This window comes from Malaclemys terrapin, chromosome 1 (genome assembly GCF_027887155.1).
Source record: "Malaclemys terrapin pileata isolate rMalTer1 chromosome 1, rMalTer1.hap1, whole genome shotgun sequence".
Classification (NCBI taxonomy): domain Eukaryota; kingdom Metazoa; phylum Chordata; order Testudines; family Emydidae; genus Malaclemys; species Malaclemys terrapin.
In genome coordinates, this window is record NC_071505.1 from 104879098 (window position 1) to 104899912 (window position 20815).

At 44.9% G+C, this 20815-nt stretch overlaps 1 protein-coding gene across 2 annotated transcripts in view; it reads right to left on the minus strand.

Moving 5' to 3' along the window:
* Positions 1 to 20815, minus strand: part of CHRM2 (cholinergic receptor muscarinic 2) — a 178395-nt gene that overhangs the window by 14163 nt on the left and 143417 nt on the right. Inside the window, exon 3 of one of the 2 annotated variants that reach the window (XR_008445636.1) lies at positions 20455 to 20590. The exons of the other annotated variant lie outside the window; for it this stretch is intronic. The gene's annotated coding sequence lies outside the window, so the exon portion shown is untranslated. The remainder of the gene's footprint in view (positions 1 to 20454; positions 20591 to 20815) is intronic. 2 annotated transcript variants of the gene reach the window in all.

The following is a 20815-nucleotide window of genomic DNA, read 5'->3' on the forward strand; positions in this document are numbered from 1 at the left end:
TTCCTTCACTGCTGGCGTGTAAGTAGGCTCCCAGCGACCTTTATCCATGTATGTCCAGACCCAAGGACTGGGTAACCTGCATAGGGACAAGTGGGCTGGTCTTACTCCTTCTTATGCTCCTGTGATGTCATCAAGGCTGGGCTAGAATCTGGCTCTTAATGTATCAAAGCTTAGATGGAGCTGTGAAACCAATTTCTTTCTATTTCACTCGTCCCCATGTCCGAAACTTTGGATGGGCAAGGGAATTCTTTGGGTAAACACAATGGCAATAAAAAAATTAAGTGATTTGTTGCTGTTGATTTATAGAGCACTTATTGCCCTTTCAATTAAATGAAAGGGAGCTTTTGCTGTTGTTAAAAGTAAATATATGAGTGCATATTTTTAAGAGACCATCCAGTAAGAACACTACAGTGAGTCCTGTGAACAAATAAATATTGTCAATCCTTTGAAAATTGTAAGTGAAATATATTACAGACTAGGCCAATGTTGATGGTATTTTATGTGAGGCATATGGATGGCACAATGTAGTTTAAATATGAAATACACTGTAGAACTGTCTATTTTAGTGAAAAAGAAACAGGCCGCCTAGTCATATTAAATCATTTTCACACTCCCAGATGGCCATTTGAGGGGGAGCAATGCAATTTGCTGTTGCTAGAAATAATTGCTGTCAATTATTTTTGCTGACTTTTTACAAGGTTGTAGATGTAAGTGAAAATTAATTCACAGTGAATATCTCCAGTTCTGATATGCTGCATCAGTAAATGAATTGTTATATGAAATTATCACTTGTGTTAGTATAACCACCCTCCTTCCCCATCACACTTTTGCCAAAGGTATTGTTTCAGGTACCTAGCATTTAATTGAGCATTTTGATGACTCAGTTGAATGACCATCCTTCTCAGTGATTTGAGACAAACTTTTTTCAAGGTACATAGGAATTCTATCTATCAATAATCTAACTAGTTTTTAGCTAACTCTTCCAGTGAAAATTAATCTGTTCATTAGATTTCACTTTTGGATTCCATAAATTCACTTACTTAGTCTTAGCATAATTGCTGTCATTACCATTATATGTCACAAGATACCATGACATGTCACAACATAACCAATATACTTAATAGAATTATTGGGGGCTATGTCACAATGTCTTAAGAGGTATTTGTCTCTGTATTTGGAAATCTGCTTCCTGTAACAAATGGACTGCAGCTTGCCTTTTCTAAGTAACATTTATGATGTATGACAAGATTTCATAACACGTCATAAGGTGATTCACAACTTCATCCTCTCGATAACCTGATGGAGTGTTATCAACCAAATGTCAATTCTCTAGTTTTGGTATCACATCTGCGATAATTCTTCTCGAAGCTGTCAGGGAACTGGCATAATTTAGAGGTGACATATGGAGGTTCTGAAGGCAACTGTATGCACATAGACAGTCAAGAGCCATAGTGAAATGGAATCTCAGGTGCATTATGGAGTTTTGCTGGGCGATATTGAAATAACTCTTGACCGCTAAGGTGCCAGAGCCAAGAATGAATGAAGTTCATTTGTTATCATGTCACTGATTTATTTCAAAATAACCTGTAGGTCAGCTACAAGTGCCCAACTAATTTCTCCAATAGGGTGACATAAATGGCTCTGGCTCTAGACTGACAGTAGAACCAAGCTCTTCCTTCCCCTGCCAGCATTCCTGTGGGCAAAACAACAGACTGGGCCAAGGGAGTGTCTTGTGAATTTTATATTGCTGAAAGTTTAATGCATAAAAATAAAGAGGCACAATCAGCCACATGCATTTGATCTGATAGAAAAGAGAGCAAACGCACACACACAAGTAAAAGGAAAACTTTTCTGATCCATTTCTATTCTTAAATGTTCTATTGTCTCTATTCCACAGTAATGTCATGCCATCCAATCATAGCAGTCCACGGAGGCAGGAGTGGTTAGCAAGTATGTTTTCCTTTTTGCCATGTCAGTAATAGGGAGGATCTCTAAACCATCGACAGCGGGAAAAGAAAGAGAGAATGCTATGTTCTATGGGCCTGATTGTGCCAGTCCCTTAAGAGGGTGGGGAAGGGAGCTCACCTCTCACATGAACTTAGCGAGGGTCTCCCACAATTCATTCCTGCCTATATGCCTTCCTCTGTGGGATGCCAGAGGCTCACAGTGCTCCAGAGAGGACAAGCAGAGGAACGGATGATGTGGGTTTTGGCCCCATCCCCCTTCTTATGCACTAGTCGAGAGGAAGCCAGGTGCACTGTGGCAAGGAAAAAGGATGGAACATTCTCTAGGAAGGTGTAGTCTCCATTGCTCAAGGACTCTGTTGGGTGAAGGATTGTGCCACCTGAGAAATGCACTTTCCTACCCCCCCCCACCCCTCTCTGTATATGGCTGTGTTATATCATGCCAGCTAGCCCCAATATCCCTCCTTCTGGTCAGTTTGAGGAACACTTCCCATTTTTTCAAAGAACAGTTTCAATTGGCCCTCAAGTGCACAAGCTCATTGCATGACCTCATAGACCTTACTGTGATGAAAAATGTTCCTGAAAGTCCATCTAAATTTTACTTTGCTGGAACTGAGCCTGGATGAGAGAATCCCTTAATAGCCCATCAATCTAAGTGTATTTATTGTGTCCTTGTTTCTAATTAGTACTGTATTCCCTAAAAGTGGCAAGCGCTATTACACTCTTTTTTGGTCTGCTAGTATTATCTGTTGTTTGAGACATCTGACCAGCACCAGTAGCAGAAGACTCAAGTCAAACATAGAGGGAAGAACTTGTTAATGCAGGTGATTAGTGCCTTTCACTACTGGAGACCTGAGTTCAGATTCTGTCTGAAGGCACAAGTGAAAAAGAGTCAGGCAATGAGGGGTGGCTGGGGCTTCAAACTTCCGTATTGGTGTACATTAAAGTACTGTGTAGGCCAGTATTAGATTAGTGACAGCTTCTGCTCCAGTGAAGCCTAGGTTTGAAATGCATGGGTGTAAATTAGAGCAAAATTTGACTCTTTCAGGCTGATTCACCACTGTTTTGCACCTTGTGTCATCATTTATATATACTTGTGAAAAGTGAGTGTGAAATGTCACTCTACTGATATATGTAGTAGCATTTTACACAAACTGTTTACGTAGGTGTAAATAAGAAGACAAGATGCAGGGCAGTGGAGATTTATCTATATTCAGGTTGCTTAGTCTGAGTGCTACAGAGTTAGGAAATCTTGGCTCCTTCGTTCTCCTTGCACTTCCTGAACTGATGAGATTAGTCTATGATGATGTAAGAGCATGGCCTCTTTGGAAGGGTGAAATATCCACCATGGGGCACGTTCTGTCAGTTCATTAATCAACAAAGAACTCATTGCTTAGGCAAAATGGAACTGTTAAAGTTTTCATGATTGCTTAATGGAAGGGACCAAAGAAAAGCCATCCAAAGCTCATCAGCTATTTGGGATTTGAATATGCATACATTTCTGTTCATAATTAATGCAACAGGACACTCAGGATGAGGAGAGAAATCACAGGTTCTTCAGTAAAAGATTTTCAGATGAGTTGGGGCACCCTGTTCTGTTCTGTTTGACTGTCTGCTTAAGATAATAAAAATCCCAAAGGATCCTTGAGGAGATGTGTCACAGGGTCCTTTTAGATATCTCAGTAATTCAAAGTCAAACAGAGGGAGGGAGAGTGCAAGTTTGCATTTCTAGGCTAATTATCAGTTTATAAGCATTCATTAAATTGGTTATTTGATATAAATCCGGTGCTGTTTTTTTCTTTTTTACTTAAAAATTTAAAGCTCCATTAGGACTGGAAATGGAAATACATTTTAATAATTTGTAAATTTCTAGAAAGCAAAAGTTACTCAAGACCATCCGGTACTTCAGTAATAGAAACATAAATATATATATATATTTTAGCTTTAAGAATAATTCAGGATCCATTTTGCAGGGCTATTAAAGCTTGTTGGTTTGGAAAGCTGATATGTCTATCCAGGGAGCTATATCACTTTGGTCAGAAAAAAAACTTTTATTGGAGGAGCCTTCAATCCTGGAAATCCCAACCCCTCCCCCAGCTCAGCCCTGCCTATAATATTGAGTAGTTAAGATCCACATTTAAGATCCACAGGAAAGAACTTGCCAGAAATGTATGGAGAGGGTGTCCCACATTCCTACTTCCTGTCAAAACTGATCACACTCCCCACAAAGTCACTAGTTTATGTTCTGTTAGGGTTTGATCCAAATCCTTTGATTTAAATGAGAGTTGGTCCATTCACCTCAATAGGCTTTGGCTCAGACTCTTAATTCCTCCTGAAAACCTACCTTTGCCGTGACGTCTACAACTCACTACCAGATAAAAGCAGACAAACTAGCCACACCTATCTGTGACTACCACGATCACTGTGACTATGAACTTAAGGAAACAGACCCATGCCTGTTTCCTTTTTTCCCACCACTCACCTACCTATGGGTCTCTTTATCCACCTTTTACATATTGTCTAATCCCTGGATGCTGAATTTTCTATAGCAAGGCCTATGTTTGTGTTATTTACTTGTACAGAGTCTGGTGCAAGGGGGTCCTTATGCACTATGAACTCAATTGGAATTAATAATATTAATAAAAGGTAAAAATTTCAACTTCTATTCCTAACTAATTTGGAAGCAGAAAACCTGGAATTCAACTCTTTGGGGGGTAGCCTGCTCCTGTTCAGAATGTTCTCCATCCCTCCTTTTGAAGACATGCTCCTGTTGGAGGATTTTCTCTCTGTCTTCTTCAAGAGCCTAGATCAGACCTGTTAGCCCTTGAAGGCTGCTTCTGATTAATGGGAGTTGTCCTCCCACACCTTTTATAACTGCTTCTGGTGAGGATGAGTGAACAGAAAAAAGAAATACCTAGAAATGTCAGAAATACACTCTTCCTTGTGATATTTTAATAAGCTTGAAGCTTATGGTAATCAAGAAATTCCCTCCTCTGGAAATGAAAGGGGGTTTATGTTAATCTGTTGTGACACTGATTGTTTTCCCAGTGTGAAATGATGGATCTTCTGTGTAGCTGTGTGATAGCAGCTACACACTGTGTCACCTCCTCGCCAAGCCTGGAGACTTGGGAATGGATTTGTGTGAGGGATAACAGGGAGCTATTATCTCCTTATTTTAGCTGTCGAGGTGTCTTTAACAGACACAGTATTAAAGGACATTCCTTTTCCCCATAGATTCATCTCTAGCAGCCACTTGCCATTCTGTGGTTTCCTGAGGCACATACACCAATTTATAGTACCAGCCTTCCACACTCATGAAGAGACGTTAAAGTGTGGAGTTAAGGCTGGTCAAAAATGTTTTGTCCAATTTTATTTTTTTATGGGATTTTTTAACTAAATTAAAATTTTCATGGAAAATGTCTGCTTTCTTTGAATGGTCCCTTGAAATATGTGTTAACTACTTATGCTAAACAATCTGTCCCACCCTGTATTTACTGTGACATTCTTCTTCAGGCTTGGGAAACTTAATCAGAGCTCCAAGTAAGCTCAAAAGCTTTTCTCTCATCAACAGAAGTTGGTCCAATAAAAGATATTACCTCAGGCACCTTGTCTCTGTTTCCTTGGCAACTGTTGATTATTATTTTTTTGTCAGAAAAACAAAATTGTTTGGCCAAAGACCAAAAATGTTTTCTTTTGGCAGTTTTTGACAACACATTTTTGGTTGTGAGGTTTTCGATAGAAAGTCAAAATCTTTCATGAAGACGCCCTCATTTTCCAACCCAGCTGTACATGGAATTCTTTGCCTTTGCAAAGGGAGCCAGTAGAAGTTTTGTTCAATCCTCTGCAATGGAAGATTTCATTGTGTATCACACATGCTGATAACTCCATTGACCTTTGCCCTCCACTATCTTCTTCACCCTTAACTCAGTTTTCTCTTCCACTCAGGCCCCGAGCTGTACACTTGATCCAATCATCAGCATTTCCCGTCTCCCATTACTCATCTTTCTATTAGTGAATTCAAACATGTTGAAACACCCTTTCCTAATTATAGGCCCCATTCTCTACTATGCCGGAGAAAGGAAACTCTGGGAGTTTCAAGAAACTGAGTTCCTTAGGAGTTCTTCCATCAGGGAGATGGGGTTTGCCTTCCCGTGGAAGATGCCAGGGATACACAGGGGCACATGTGCAGCTCAGTGATCAACAGGAAGAAAGGAGAATCCCTACAGATGCATACAATACAAGAGGAGTCCATACATCTGAGTAATTTACAAGGGGGGGAATAGTTGTAAATGCATTCAAAAGGGAAACTAGGCAGAGGTATAAATTGCAAGGAGAATCCCCTCTGTGCAGGTGGCTATGTTGCAAAGGGAAACCACTCATAGGGATTAATTGCATATGTAAATTAATCATGGGCAATAGTAGTCTCACAGGCACGCTCTCGTACATCATTAAAAGGCTGCCCCTCAATAGGGTGACCATATTTCCCTATGCTGAATACTGGACACCTGGTAAAATGACCCGTATTCAAGCGAGTTCAATGGCAATCAATCAGAACTATGCAGTACAAACATTCAAATTAACATCAAGTTAACTGAGCCCCTGTTAAAAAGAAATCCTACATAGTTGGATTCTTTTTATTTCCCTTCTTATCTTTAAGGTTATAGGGCTCACACAGGGAGGGGTGACACACCCATCCCTCCCCCTCTCCCTCTCCCCACATGGGGAGAGGTGACACAAACACACTCCCCTACACCTTTCTCATGGGAGGGGAGGGTGTTGACTGACCGACCCAACCCTCCCTGCCTGGTGCTCTCCACCTTCCATGTCTGGCTGGGCTCCTGGAATGGACCTGGCTCTCCTGGTACCTTGTCAGCCACTGGACCCCCCCACTCACCGCTGGTGGGCAGGTGGCTGGCAAGCAGGGATCCGGCCAGTAGCAGTACCCACCTGTACTGATGCGGGGGAGACAGAAAATATGGGACAATTTGCCCGTTTTTAAGAAAAAGGCAGGACATCTGCAAGAGGGCTTAAATACAGGACTGTCCCTTTAAAAACAGGACGTCTCAGTTTCTGCAGAGTCTGTTGTGAAAGAAGTTAGGAATAGTGTAGTATTAAAAACAAACAATGAAGAATCCTAGACAAACCCTACCTTTTGGGCTGGGTCAGCGGCAGTCACATAACTAGCTCTTACTGCTATTGTATGGGGTGCTCTGCATCAGGAGGCCCTCGCAAGCATGCAGAACGCACAACAGAAGTTGGACAAATAGTTAAAAGACTAAGGAAGCCTTGAGGTTAAAAATAGCGAAGCTGAGCTCCTCTGTGTTCTTGGACGTGCAAGCAATTCAGACCCATATGGTGTAATTACCTGGGAGAGCTGTTGTAAGGACTGAGCAGTGCTATGAATTTGTGTTGCCTTTAGGCACGTTCTGTCTCTTTCTTTTTGCCTGAGGCCCTGTAGTTGGGAAAACCACACAGACCCACAAATCCTTCTGGCTCGGCCGCTCTCTATTTCCTGAGACAGCCAGGGAGAAAAGTGGCATGACTAGTTTTCAAAGTTGGTTCTTTAAGAGAGGAAAGCAGAGGGGGCTGACTTGTATCAACTGCCAGCTTGCAGCATGTCAGGGGACTTAAGAGGGTGTGGATTGCTCTGCATTTCCCAAAGCCCTGTTTCCAGATGAACTAACAGTAAAACAGAGGAAAAATGGATGGTAGGTGGTTATAGAATGGTGGGGGGTTTTCAGTTCTCTTTTCTGGATGGTCTGGATGTGTCTGAGATGCTGGTTAGTGTCTCTTTTCCATTCGTTTTGAACCTTTTCCCTTCAATTCAACCATCTTGGCTGTATCTCTGCTGTAAAATCTGTGCTCCAGCTGGGAGGATGAGAAATGTGGAACCTTTCCAAAAGCTGTTTGTTGGTGATGGCGATAGCATGGTAGGATGGGCTCATTTGAACAACGATAATCTTTTTAATACTGCTAAATGCAAAGTCATATATCAAGGAACCAAGAATGTAGGTCTCGCTTATAGGATGGGGGACTGTGTTTTGGAAAGCAGTGACTCAGAACAGGACTTAAGGGTCATGTTGGCTAACCAAATGAATGTGAGCTGTCAGTGTGATGTGGTAGCTAAGAGACTAAATGCAGTTCTTGGCGGTATAAGTTGAGGACTATCAAGCAGAAGTATGGAGGTGTTAGTAGTAGTGTATATAGCATGACGGAGACCACTACTGACAAATTGTGTCCAGTTTTGGTGAGCACATTTTAAAAAAAAGGCAACAAATTGGAAAGGGTTCGAAAGGAGCCACTGGAAAACAAGCTTTATAGTAAAAGACTTAGGAAACTCAATCTGCTGATTAACCTTAACAGAAGGTCAAGAGTTGACTTGTTCACAGTATATAAGTACCTATGTGGGGAAAAGTTTCCAATAGCCTTTAACCTTCTAAAGCCACAACAAAAATCAAATGACTGTAAGGTGAAGCTAGACAAATTAATTAAGAATAAGGGGCCAATTTTGAATTGTAAGGATGATTAACTACTGGAAGAATTTAGAGGAAGATGTGATGGATTCTCCATCACTTGAAATATTTAAACCAAGATTATTTCAAGATAATGTCAGGATTGAGCAAAATAACTTTTTAAAAATATGCTCTAGCTCAGGGGTGGGCAAACTTTTTGGCCTGAGGGCCACATCTGGGTGGGGAAATTGCCTGCAAGGCCGGGGCAGACGGTTGGGGTGCAGGAGGGAGTGTAGGAGGTGCAGTGTGCAGGAAGAGGCTCAGGGCAAGGGGTTGGGGCAGAGGAGGGGTGCGGGGTGTATGAGGGAGCTCAGGGAAGGGGGTTAGGGTGCAGAAGGGGTGCAGAGTGCAGGAGGGGGCTCAGGGCAGGGGTGCAGGGAAGAGTGCAGGGTGTGGGAGGGGCTCGGGTGCAGGAGGGGTGCAGCAGGGGGCTCAGGGCAGGGGATTGGGGTGCAGGAGGGGTGTGGCGGGGTTAGGGTGCAGGCAGGGGGCTCAGGTCAGGGAGTTGGGGTGCGGGGTGCAAGAGGGGTTCAGGCCTGGTGCCACTTACCTGGAGCGGCTCCAGGGTGGCAGCAGTGTGCACCGGGGCCAGGGCAGGCACCCTGCCTGACCTGGCAGTGCGCCGCTCCCAGAAGCAGCTGGCACCACATCCCTGCGGCCCCTGGAAGGGGGTGTGGGGGGGCAGAGGACTCCGCACACTGCCCTTGCCGCACCTCCAGGTACCTCCCCCGAAGCTCCCATTGGCCGCGGTTCCCCGTTCCCAGCAAATGGGAACGGTGTGGGGTGGTGCCTGGAAGCAAGGGCAGTGCACGGAGCGCTCTGCTTCCCCTCCCCCCACACACACCAGGGGCTGCAGGGACATGGTGCTGGCCGCTTCTGGGAGTGGTGCGGGGCCTGCGGCGTCACAGGGGTGGCAATCTGCAGGCCGGATCCAAAGCCCTGAGGGGCTGGACTGGCCTGCGGGCCGTAGTTTGTCCACCCCTGCTGTAGCTCAACCAGAAGCTATGGGCTTGATTCAGGAATTTCTTGATGATATTCCATGGCCTCTGTTATGCAGGAGATCGAAGTAGCTAATCATAATGGTTCCTTGTGGCCTTAAAATCTACGAATTAAATAACAATCCTGTAATTTTGGTGATGTCCTCATTGGCTCTTTTCCCTGCTGCGTCATCTGGAAGTAGAATGAATGCACTTCTAGTTTCCTGGACTCAGATTAAGGGACTTTGAGGATTCTTCCTGACTTGCATCTCTTGTGCTGATAGACCTCCAAATGTTGATGTTATAGTCTCACACTTCTTCTCCAACTTTTTCCCCGGAAGTGGTGTTAAGTGGTGGCTTTCACTTCTCCAGGGAACTATTCCCAAGAGAGCAGAGGCTTGGATTCCCTTCACAGTAGTTCTTGTAGGTGGTCAGGCAGGGGTGCTTGCTAGGAGCTGTGACACTATAAAAGGAGATTCAGGGGGCCATTTGTTTTGTAACGTTCTATCTAGATAAAAGGAACTAGTGCTATCTATTGGGGATTGAAGAAACCTTGTAGCTATACTGGCACAAGTGGATGCCCTATCTATAGTGTATATACTGAGTTTATTTTTCTCACGTCCCCCCTCTTGGTCCCATCATTTCTCCTTTTGGTTATAATCTCTTGGAAGCAGGATGGAAACTCAATAACATTTGTAATTGAAATATGGTTTTGCACATACATTGTGCAAATGGGATTGCAATGAGACAAAAGCAGATTGATCATCACTCACCTCTGTATGTGGATTATCTAATGTCTGGGACTCTGCCCACCCCAAGTAAGGAGATGGAGGGGTGACCTGTTATGGAATCCTGCAGCAGGAGTATTTTATATTAGTGTCTTTTAGCCTTTAGAAAACAGCCAAGGTAAAGACAGATAAACATGTGACTATGGACTGTGCCATATTGGTGTTAGTATAATCATTCTGTTCAAGCAACTCATTTACTTAGACAATTTCATCCTTTTTCCACTGAGTTTTGTAACTTCCTTTTCAACATATGCAGACAATTACACGTACAACTCTTATCAAAGATAAATAGATAAATCGACCACTGGGTAGATTCCTGGTGTATCAGCTACAGAGAAGAACAGGAGTACTTGTGGCACCTTAGAGACTAACAAATTTATTAGAGCATAAGCTTTCGTGGACTACAGCCCACTTCTTCGGTTCCATATATGCATCCGAAGAAGTGGGCTGTAGTCCACGAAAGCTTATGCTCTAATAAATTTGTTAGTCTCTAAGGTGCCACAAGTACTCCTGTTCTTCTTTTTGCGGATACAGACTAACACGGCTGTTACTCTGAAACTTGTCAGCTACAGAGAGGTGGTCTGTTTTGTATAGAAGATGTCCCTTCACTTTTTTAAAAAAAATTATTCTTGGAGAGTCTTATGTGAATCATGGGGCTTAGGAACTACTAGAATTGCAGCTTAGGTTTTCCAATTAAAAATATTACCCATAAAATGCAGATCACCCGAGTGAAAAGAGAAAGAGAGAGAAAAGAGGGGAGGGGAAGAAAAAAAAGAAAGGGAGAGAGGGAATGAAAAGGAGGAAAACGAAAAAGTCTTATTTAAAATAATGCAATATTTAACTATATTAACTATAAAACAGACATTTTCTCATGCACTGTTTCTTGATAAACATGCCATGTGCATGGGAGAATTCAGGAAGTTAGGGATCAGTGAATGACCCTCAGTTCAGTTTAGATAAAGATCCAAAGGTTTCTTTCTCAAGCAGGATTCCTAATATTTCACTGTGTTGTCAGGGTCCAGTATGCTATACAAAGTCTCTTTTTTGGGCACACTCCCACTTATGGTGCAAGGCACAAAGAACATGAAGATGAATGAACCCACCAATTTCAAATCTCAGAGAAGGTTCAGTATGAGGATAGGGTGATGAGTCAAGCCTTTTCATATGTATCTGCACTGGTTCTCTTATTCCTAAGGTAAGTAGCTTTGTCTAGACCCTAGATTTCCACAGATTCATAGAGTTTAAAGCTAGAAGAGGCCACAATAATAATTGAGTCCAGTGAATTCCACAGTGCTGTGACAGAAATGGAGTCTGCTGTTCAGTACAGTCAGTGAAATATGCACTAATTCCTTCTATGAAGAGGCGGGTCGGGGGAATTTCGGTGACTTTGAAACCTAATTTTCATTCAACAAACTGCGCAGAGCAGTGTAACCTCAGGTGAGCCATGATCACAGTTAACAGCCCTGTTTCTGCATACTATCCTTATCTGTCTGTTTCACTTTCAGTTGACCGGCAGGCAGGATATGGTACTGTATATACAAACATCCCATTTACAGTGCTGGAAACAAAGCACTCAGAATCTGATTTGAACAAACTGACGCCTGGTAGTGTTGGACAGGTGGTAGAGCACCCTTGGTGGCAAGCTGGAGTCACCCGCTGCGCATGTAAAAGTCCCCCATAGGAATACTTTATCATTGCATTGCATTTGCTTCTGACTAAACATCAGGCAAGGAACATTTGCAGACACAGACACATTTATAATAATGAGCAAATCATGAATACATTTCTCTACCACATTATTGGATGTAAGAGTGACTGTTTTAATATTATGAATATCATATTGGACTTCTGCATGCTTCCCATGCAGGTGATAGATATGAAAGTATCTTCTGGGACTGATCAGATGCAGAACTCCTCTGGTATCCTAATGTATTATTCGTAGGAACTTTGTAAGCAGGTTTTGTCTCTCTGTCCATCCATCTGTCTGTCTGCCTTCCCATATAGACAATAAAAATATATAGATGTGTTTCATATGATTTATTTTACTCAGATACCTTCCTCCAAATAGTATCTGAGCAGAAAAATGGACACCAGGGGAAAAAAAAGCTGTTTAATGTGTTGAGCTTTTGCTAAAATGCTGGTGGCTTGTAACCATGCCTGTGGTTAAATGAGCTCAGGTCATCTCCCGTTCCGTCCTAAGTCATTGTAGACTCACTCCCTGAGCAGTGAAACAGCCAGTGTGGGAACTGGTCTTAGGCTACAAAATGTAACTAGGAGAACTCAAAGAAACTTATTATTTAAAGGAATAAGGAAGGGAAATGCTAGCTGGATTCTTCTCCTTTTGTATGAGCGTGCTTTAGGCATCTGGATTTCTCTCCACAGATCCCCCAAAACCAAGAGTTTGCTGTATGGTTTGGTAACATTATTTTTTTGCATAGCTGTGGCTAATGACACACAAGCCGCCGTATGGGTCAGGGACAATGGGACTCCACACTCTTCCTTTCCTTTAAGCCTCCCTCTCAAATGACACAGGCCTTGTCTACACTACGAGAGTAGTTCGATTTTACTTAAATCGAATTTTTGGAATCGATATTGCAAAGTCGAACGTGTGTGTCCACACTAAGGACAGTAATTCGACTTTGTGAGTCCACACTAACGGGGAAAGCGTCGACATTGGAAGTGGTGCACTGTGGTCAGCTATCCTACAGTTCCCGGAGTCCCCGCTGCCCATTGGAATTCTGGGTGGAGCCGCAAATGCCTTCTGGGTAAAAAAAATGTGTCCAGGGTGCTTTTGGGTAACTGTCGTCATCCGTCCATCACTCCCGCCCTCCCTCCCTGAAAGCGCCGGCGGGAAATCAGTTCGCGCACTTTTCTAGTCAGTGACAGCGCGGACGCCACAGCACTGTGAGCATGGAGCCTGCTGCAACCATCACTGCAGTTGTGGCCGCTCTCAACGCCTCGCAACTTATCATACACCTTTCCCTGAGGCAGATGCAGAAAAGTCAGGCGAGGAGGCTACGTCAACGCGGTGATGGCCTGAAGTCTGAGAGTAGCACAGACCTCTCAGAAAGCAGGGGACCCAGCGCCGAGAACATCACGGTGGCAATGGGTCATGTTGATGCCGTCGAAAGGAGATTCTGGGCACGGGAAACAAGCACTGAGTGGTGGGACCGCATAGTGCTGCAGGTCTGGGATGAATCCCAGTGGCTGCGAAACTTTCGCATGCGGAAGGGAACTTTCCTGGAACTTTGTGAGTTGCTGTCCCCTGCCCTGAAGCGCAATGACACCCGGATGCGAGCAGCCCTGACTGTCCAGAAGCGAGTGGCCATAGCCCTGTGGAAGCTTGCAACGCCAGACAGCTACCGGTCAGTCGCGAACCAGTTTGGGGTGGGCAAATCTACCGTGGGGGTTGTTGTGATGCAAGTAGCCAAGGCAATCGTTGATGTACTGCTGCCAAAGGTAGTCACCCTGGGAAACGTGGAGGCGATCATAGATGGCTTCGCAGCGATGGGATTCCCAAACTGCGGTGGGGCCATAGATGGAACTCACATCCCTATCCTGGCACCGGAACACCAGGCCAGCCAGTACATTAACAGAAAGGGCTACTTTTCCATGGTGCTGCAAGCACTGGTGGACCACAGGGGACGTTTTACCAACATCTACGTGGGATGGCCGGGCAAGGTTCATGACGCTCGTGTTTTCAGGAACTCTGGTCTGTTTAGACGGCTGCAGCAAGGTATTTACTTCCCGGACCACAAAATAACTCTTGGGGATGTGGAGATGCCTATAGTCATCCTCGGGGACCCAGCCTACCCGCTAATGCCCTGGCTCATGAAGCCCTATACTGGCGCCCTGGACACTGAAAAAGAACTCTTCAACTACCGGCTGAGCAAGTGCAGAATGGTGGTGGAGTGTGCTTTTGGCCGTCTCAAGGGGAGATGGAGAAGCTTACTGACTCGCTGTGATCTCAGTGAAACCAATATCCCCATTGTTATTGCAGCTTGCTGTGTGCTCCACAATCTCTGTGAGAGCAAGGGGGAGACCTTTATGGCGGGGTGGGAGGTTGAGGAAAATAGCCTGGCTGCTGATTACTCACAGCCAGACAGCCGGGCGATTAGAAGAGACCAGCGGGAAGCGCTGTGCATCCGGAAGGCTTTGAAAGCAAAGTTCCTGAGTGAGCAGGGTAACCTGTGACTTTAAAGTTTGTGTATTGAGAAGCTAAACCTGCCCCCGTTTCTTTGCCCAGTTAATGTTGACTATCCTATCCAGTTACATACCCCCTTCACCCCACTTCCAACACACGTTTCAAAATAAAAATAGTTCTACTTTGTTAAAGCACACCGTTTTCTTAAATACTGTATTCGCGGGAATTTTTTAAAACTGGGACGCAGACTGTGGTGCGGAGCGGGTGTACTGTAGTGGCGCGAATGCAGCTTCTAAACTCAAGGATTGACAGGCTCCGCTGCGGTGGGATGGTTGTTTCAACGGAGCCTGTCACCCCTCCTGATAGGGACTGTGTGTATGGGGGGGTCTATGTGACTTTGTGGCAGGGGGAGGACGGTTACAGATCCCCTGCTGTGTGGCTCTGTGATCCTGCCTAAGGACCGCCGCTTAAGATCTGTAACTGCCCTCCCCTGCCACAAAGTCACAGAGCAACCCACCCCCCACCACATAACATGAAAACAACCTCCCAGACTAACCAGGGTAACTAGTCACTGCATCACTGCACTATGTATGTGCCCTGCTGCTGTGCCTGCCCCCGACTATATACCCTGCCAAAGGTGACTGTCCTGTCGAATTACCAACCCCCTATCCCCCCCTCCTCCAAAAGAACATGATGGAAACAGTAGTTAACAGAAACGTATTTTTTATTATCAACCAAACATGGAACTGGGAAAGTGAAACTTGGACGGGGGCTTGTGTCAGGCGGGAAGGAAAGAACTTGTCAAATTTTGGGGAATGAGAGCCTTCTGCTGCTCGAGCTCTCTGCAGGGGTGGAGTGAGAGTTAGCAGGGACTCTGCCGCCTCTCCTTCTGTGCACTTTGGGTGAGGGGAGTATGGGACTTGGTGGCGGGGGAGGGCGGTTAGAGATGGACTGCAGCGGGGCTCTGTCCTCCTGCCTCCGTTCCTGCAGAACATCCACAAGGCGCCGGAGCGTGTCCGTTTGCTCCCTCATTAGTCCAAGCAGGGTTTGAGTCGCCTGCTGGTCTTCCTGACGCCACCTCTCCTCCCGATCCATGTTGGCTTGGTGCATTCGGGTCAAGTTCTCCCGCCACTGGGTCTGCTGTGCTGCCTGGGCTCTGGAGCAGGCTATAAGCTCCGAGAACATGTCCTCCCGTGTCCTCTTCTTCTTATGCCTAATCCGCGCTAGCCTCTGGGAGTGTGATGACAGGCTAGGTTGTGAGACAGTCGCAGATGGGGCTGTGGGAATGGGAAAAAGGGAGTGAATTCCTCAGAAAGATAAATGTAGTTGTGAACAAAGAACATAGTCTTTCTCTGTTAACAAGACCATGCACAGCACCTATCACATGCGCACTCAGCACAAGGTCGAATTCTCGGCCTTCGCATTCAGTGCCTGGGGTCTTCTACAGCACATTTGAGAAGCCTCTCAGGAGAACGGAATTTCTGTTGCAGGCAGACATGGTAAGCCGTAGACTTGTGGCAGCTTAAAACTTTAATATTAGCAATGGCCTCATTTCACATTGAAATCAATGTCGGTCCCTGCTGCCAGCAATTCGGCAAGCAGGAAGTCTGCTCCTGTCCCACACCCTCGCGGCTGTCCCCAGGAACGATCCCTTTCGGCTGCCCCTCTCCCGCCTCCACCGCGTGGCTGCAAACCAGCGGTTACAGTTCTGTAAAGGAACGGCAAAGCAGTCCCAACACTAACATTCCCCTACCTCATTCAAAGCAGGTCATCATGAGCGACATCACCCTCATGAGGATCTCTGACAGCGAGAAAGAGAGAATGCTCCGGGAAAGCCTGCAAAGACCAGGGCCGTATGCCGCCATGCTGTGCAGAGCAATGATTCCAGAGTACTTGATAGTCTCGTGGCGTGGCAATGTGTCCTACTACGGAGGACCCAATAAGGCCGCTCTCCCCAAGAACCTAATGCAGCGGATTTCCAATTACCTCCAGGAGAGCTTCCTTGAGATGTCACAGGAGGATTTCTGCTCCATCCCCGGACATATAGACCGCATTTTACTGTAGCTGCTGTAGCAGTGACTAACCAGTAGAGCGGCTTGGGCAGGACAATCATGCAAAACCGTACATTGCTAGATTTTTTTTCAATAGTTGCACTGCCCATGACTGAACCGTTAAGCTAATCAAACTAATCATGAGAAACCCATTTTTTAAATTGTTAATATTCCTGTTCTGTTACAAATAAATGTTTAGATTTTTACAACACTTACTGGCTGATCCTTCCCCAGATTCTGTGTCCGGGGTAACGGCTGGGGAGGGTTGGTAGGGGATCTCTGTAAGGGTGATGAAGAGATCCTGGCTGTCGGGGAAATCAGCGTTGTGAGCGCTGTCGACTGCCTCGTCCTCCTCATCTCCTTCCTCATCTTCCCCGTCCGCTAACATGTCCGAGGATCCAGCCGTGGACACTATCCCATCCTCAGAGTCCACGGTCACTGGTGGGGTAGTGGTGGTGGCCGCACCGAGGATGGAATGCAGTGCCTCATAGAAACGGGATGTCTGGGGATGGGATCCGGAGCGTCCGTTTGCCTCTTTGGTCTTCTGGTAGCCTTGTCTCAGCTCCTTGATTTTCACGCGGCACTGCGTTACATTCCGGCTGTATCCTCTCTCTGCCATGTCTTTAGAGATCTTCTCGTAGATCTTTGCATTCCGTCTTTTGGATCGCAGCTCGGAAAGCACGGACTCATCGCCCCACACAGCGATGAGATCCAAGACTTCCCGATCAGTCCATGCTGGGGCCCTCTTTCTATTCTGAGATTGCACGGCCATCACTGCTGGAGAGCTCTGCATCGTTGCCAGTGCTGCTGAGCTCGCCACGATGTCCAGACAGGAAATGAGATTCAAACTGGCCAGACAGGAAAAGGAATTCAAATTCAAATTTTCCCGGGGCTTTTCCTGTGTGGCAGTTCAGAGCATCCGAGCTCGTACTGCTGTCCAGAGCGTCAACAGAGTGGTGCACTGTGGGATAGCTCCCGGAGCTATTAGCGTCGATTTCCATCCACACCTAGCCTAATTCGACATGGCCATGTCGAATTTAGCGCTACTCCCCTCGTCGGGGAGGAGTACAGAAGTCGAATTAAAGAGACCTCTATGTCGAACTAAATACCTTCGCGGTGTGGACGGGTGCAGGGTTAATTCGATGTAACGGCGCTAACTTCGACATAAACGCCTAGTGTAGACCAGGCCACAGCAACATAAGGATGGGGGTCAATGGTTGCCTTGTCAGTGAGTAAGGTTTATTTATAATTATCTCAAGGAATGAGCCAGGCTTAGCTGTTATAGAAGCCAGATAGTTCTGGTTCCTTCCTTTGTCATCAACCTGTACTGGTGTCTTCCTCTGCCCCTAGGTGATGTTGCCTTCTTCTCCTATTGCCAGATTTCTCCAAATGCTCAGCCATTGGTTGTGCCTTACCCTAGTGTTCAGGTGCATACCCTCATACTCAGACAGAGTTCCCACATCCTGTATATGAGTCAAACCCTATATTCTCAGAGGACACCAACACATTGCATGTAATATAACAGATTTTTACCTTTTTGCTTTTTAAAAAAGTCTTGTAGATAAAAAAAATGTTTAAAGAACATTATTTGTTGCAAAGTCAACTTGAAAATTAGGAAATGCCAGATTTATGGCTGACTATGCAACCATAATTCAAACCTTTTGTGCATATGTATTAAGGTATAGAATCTTTAATGACATGATTACATGCTTTTTTTCCATAGGCTCCCCTACCTCATTCAGTGCACCGGTTGCGGTAGTGGATGGAATTATGGGATCATGGCCAGTTGTAAACTTCACATTCTGAACTTTTGAGTGCTTGACTTAGAATATGTTAAAAGCAAGTTATGTAGGTCTCGGTGCATGTAATATTATTTAGCTTATCTAGCCAAATAGTCTTTGCAGCCAAAGCCTGTACTGGACAAAAGCTGCCAGTGATTCTATACTTCACTATTATATACCTCTACCCAGATATAACGCTGTCCTCAGGAGCCAAAAATTCTTACCGCGTTATAGGTGAAACTGCATTATATCGAACTTACTTTGATCCGCCAGAGTGCGCAGCCCCGCCCCACCCTGGAGAGCTGCTTTACCGGGTTATATCCAAATTCGTGTTATATTGTGTCGCGTTATATCGGGGTAGAGGTGTACTTGACTGCAACCCAACCACTTACTCCAGGTGAGATGCCTGGAGACCAAGTTCTTGTAGCTTATCTAGCAGGATAGATATCGAGCCAGTGACTGACTGGCCCTATATTCAACTTCAGAGTTTCATGTTGAAACTCATTATATTTTTACCCTCCCCCCACCAGTGGATGCTTCTAGTATCCTTTCTACTCCTGGAAGTCAGCTTAGTGGCCAAACCAAGCTGTCAGATAGGCAAGGAAAAGTGTGTGTCTGGCATGTGAATGACTCAAGCACTCCTCAGAGAAGGTGTTTTATGGCCCTGCTGAAGACTCCTAGTTAAAATGCAGCAGCAACAGACTTCTGATTGCCTGGTGTGGGAGGTTTCAATGAAAGATTCTGTGAATTCAATACGTTTTACAATTGATAACACTTCTTAGCACTCTTCTAGTTGTTACTGAATTGATTCCAGACTGGCACTTATGAAGAAAAATATCATTTGCATGTGTGTGTATTTGAGCTGTTTAGGACCTATTAATAACCATGTGGGAGGACGGCTGCGTTGTTACAGCTCAATACACAGAGTAGCACCCTTGAGGGAGATGCAGGGAGTGGTTTGGAATCGGTGGTACAGGAAACATTGCTGTTTTTTGCTGGTGCATATGAGACTTCCATTTGAATGACCCCTTTTTTCTTGTGAGGTTATTGTCACAAACTCTGTTTGGGGACCATACCACATTGGGGATTGGAGTATGAAGCCAAGCTTGGCCCCTTGCTCTCTGGGCTGGCAGGGACTTGGAGTATTGAGGATGACGCTGGCTCTGCCTTGTGTGTCAGTGCTGAATGACCCTCCTCTATCCGAGCTACAGGCAAAGTGCTTTGTGGAACACCATATTAACGCTTTGCTAGTGGGCCCAATGGTCAAACTTGCATATCTGCTGGGTTGTGCAGCGGGCTGGAAATTCTGCAGCAGCTTCAAGCCAATTGAAGAAAGAAGTGTTTAATGATTAGATATGAACATAAATACTAGTCAGCACAGTAGCCCCTCTGTTATCTACATTCAGATTAATTTACACTTGCTTCACTCTGACCCCAAACTCTCAGATTTCATTGCTTGCAGATTTTTGCATCACTGGGGAATGACTGCAGTGCAGATGCTGTCAGAGGAACTTGGAGGTTTCGGCAGCTTGGTAGGAGACAGTTGGGGCTTTTGTCACCCCAGAAGACATAAGGGCAATTTGGATTAAGCTCATTGGCAGGATGTTTCTGCTAAAGTGATCTGCAGTGAAATGGTTAACAATATTGCCATTTACAGTGTCATGATTAGGTTGCAGAATCAACACTCCATTGAAATGAGCGATACAATTCACATGTCTCTGAGCTATTGTTTCAGGCTGCCTGCAAACTCAGGAAAACATTACTGCATTGGCTACACACAGTTTGTATCTTTAAAGTGTTCTTCACAACCAAAAGGGCTAGAAGCCTGGTTCTTGATTCTGCTCTCTTTTACACTAAAGCAGGAATAACTCCACTTCAGAAACACTTCCCTCGTCCCGGTGCCCCGTGAACCAGAACAGCCCATGGATCATCTGGAGAAAGAAATGTGACTCTCCATGAGAGAATGGACAGTTGAAATAACCTGAGTTACTTAAGGGATGCCATTCATGAAGGAAGAGTATGGGCCTGATCCAAAGCTCATTGAAATCAATGGGAAGATTTCAAATGGTTTCAAGGGTCCAGATTTACAAAGGTATTTAGGCACTTAAATACCACTAGCAGTTTGAGATCTGCTGATAAAATGTGCTATATATGAGCTAAGAATTATTAATTATTATTATTAATTAATCATCATAATAATTCATGCTGGTGTAATCTGCAAAACTGACAGAACTTACATCTGAAATCTTCTAGTTACACAGCAGGCAGAACAGAAGAACCATTTCTCAGGTTGGTGGGGGGCAGTCCATTCCACCTTTAGTTTTTTTGCTGAGACTGCCAAAAACTGCCAGTCATGGGTGTGTCTCCTGTTTGCTAGGAAGTGAAAAGTAGCCATCAGTTCATTTCACATGGGCTACTGACAAGCTGATGGATAGTGGACAAGAGATATATAGCCCTGCCCACATGAAATCTGCATTTTCTTAGAGAGCTCCTTTTAAAGCCTCACTTTGAGGCAGCAGAGCCACCAAATGGAAGATATTTTGTTGCCAATAGGTGGTAATGACTTTTAGCCAGTAAAGACTAAGAAATTATGTCAAG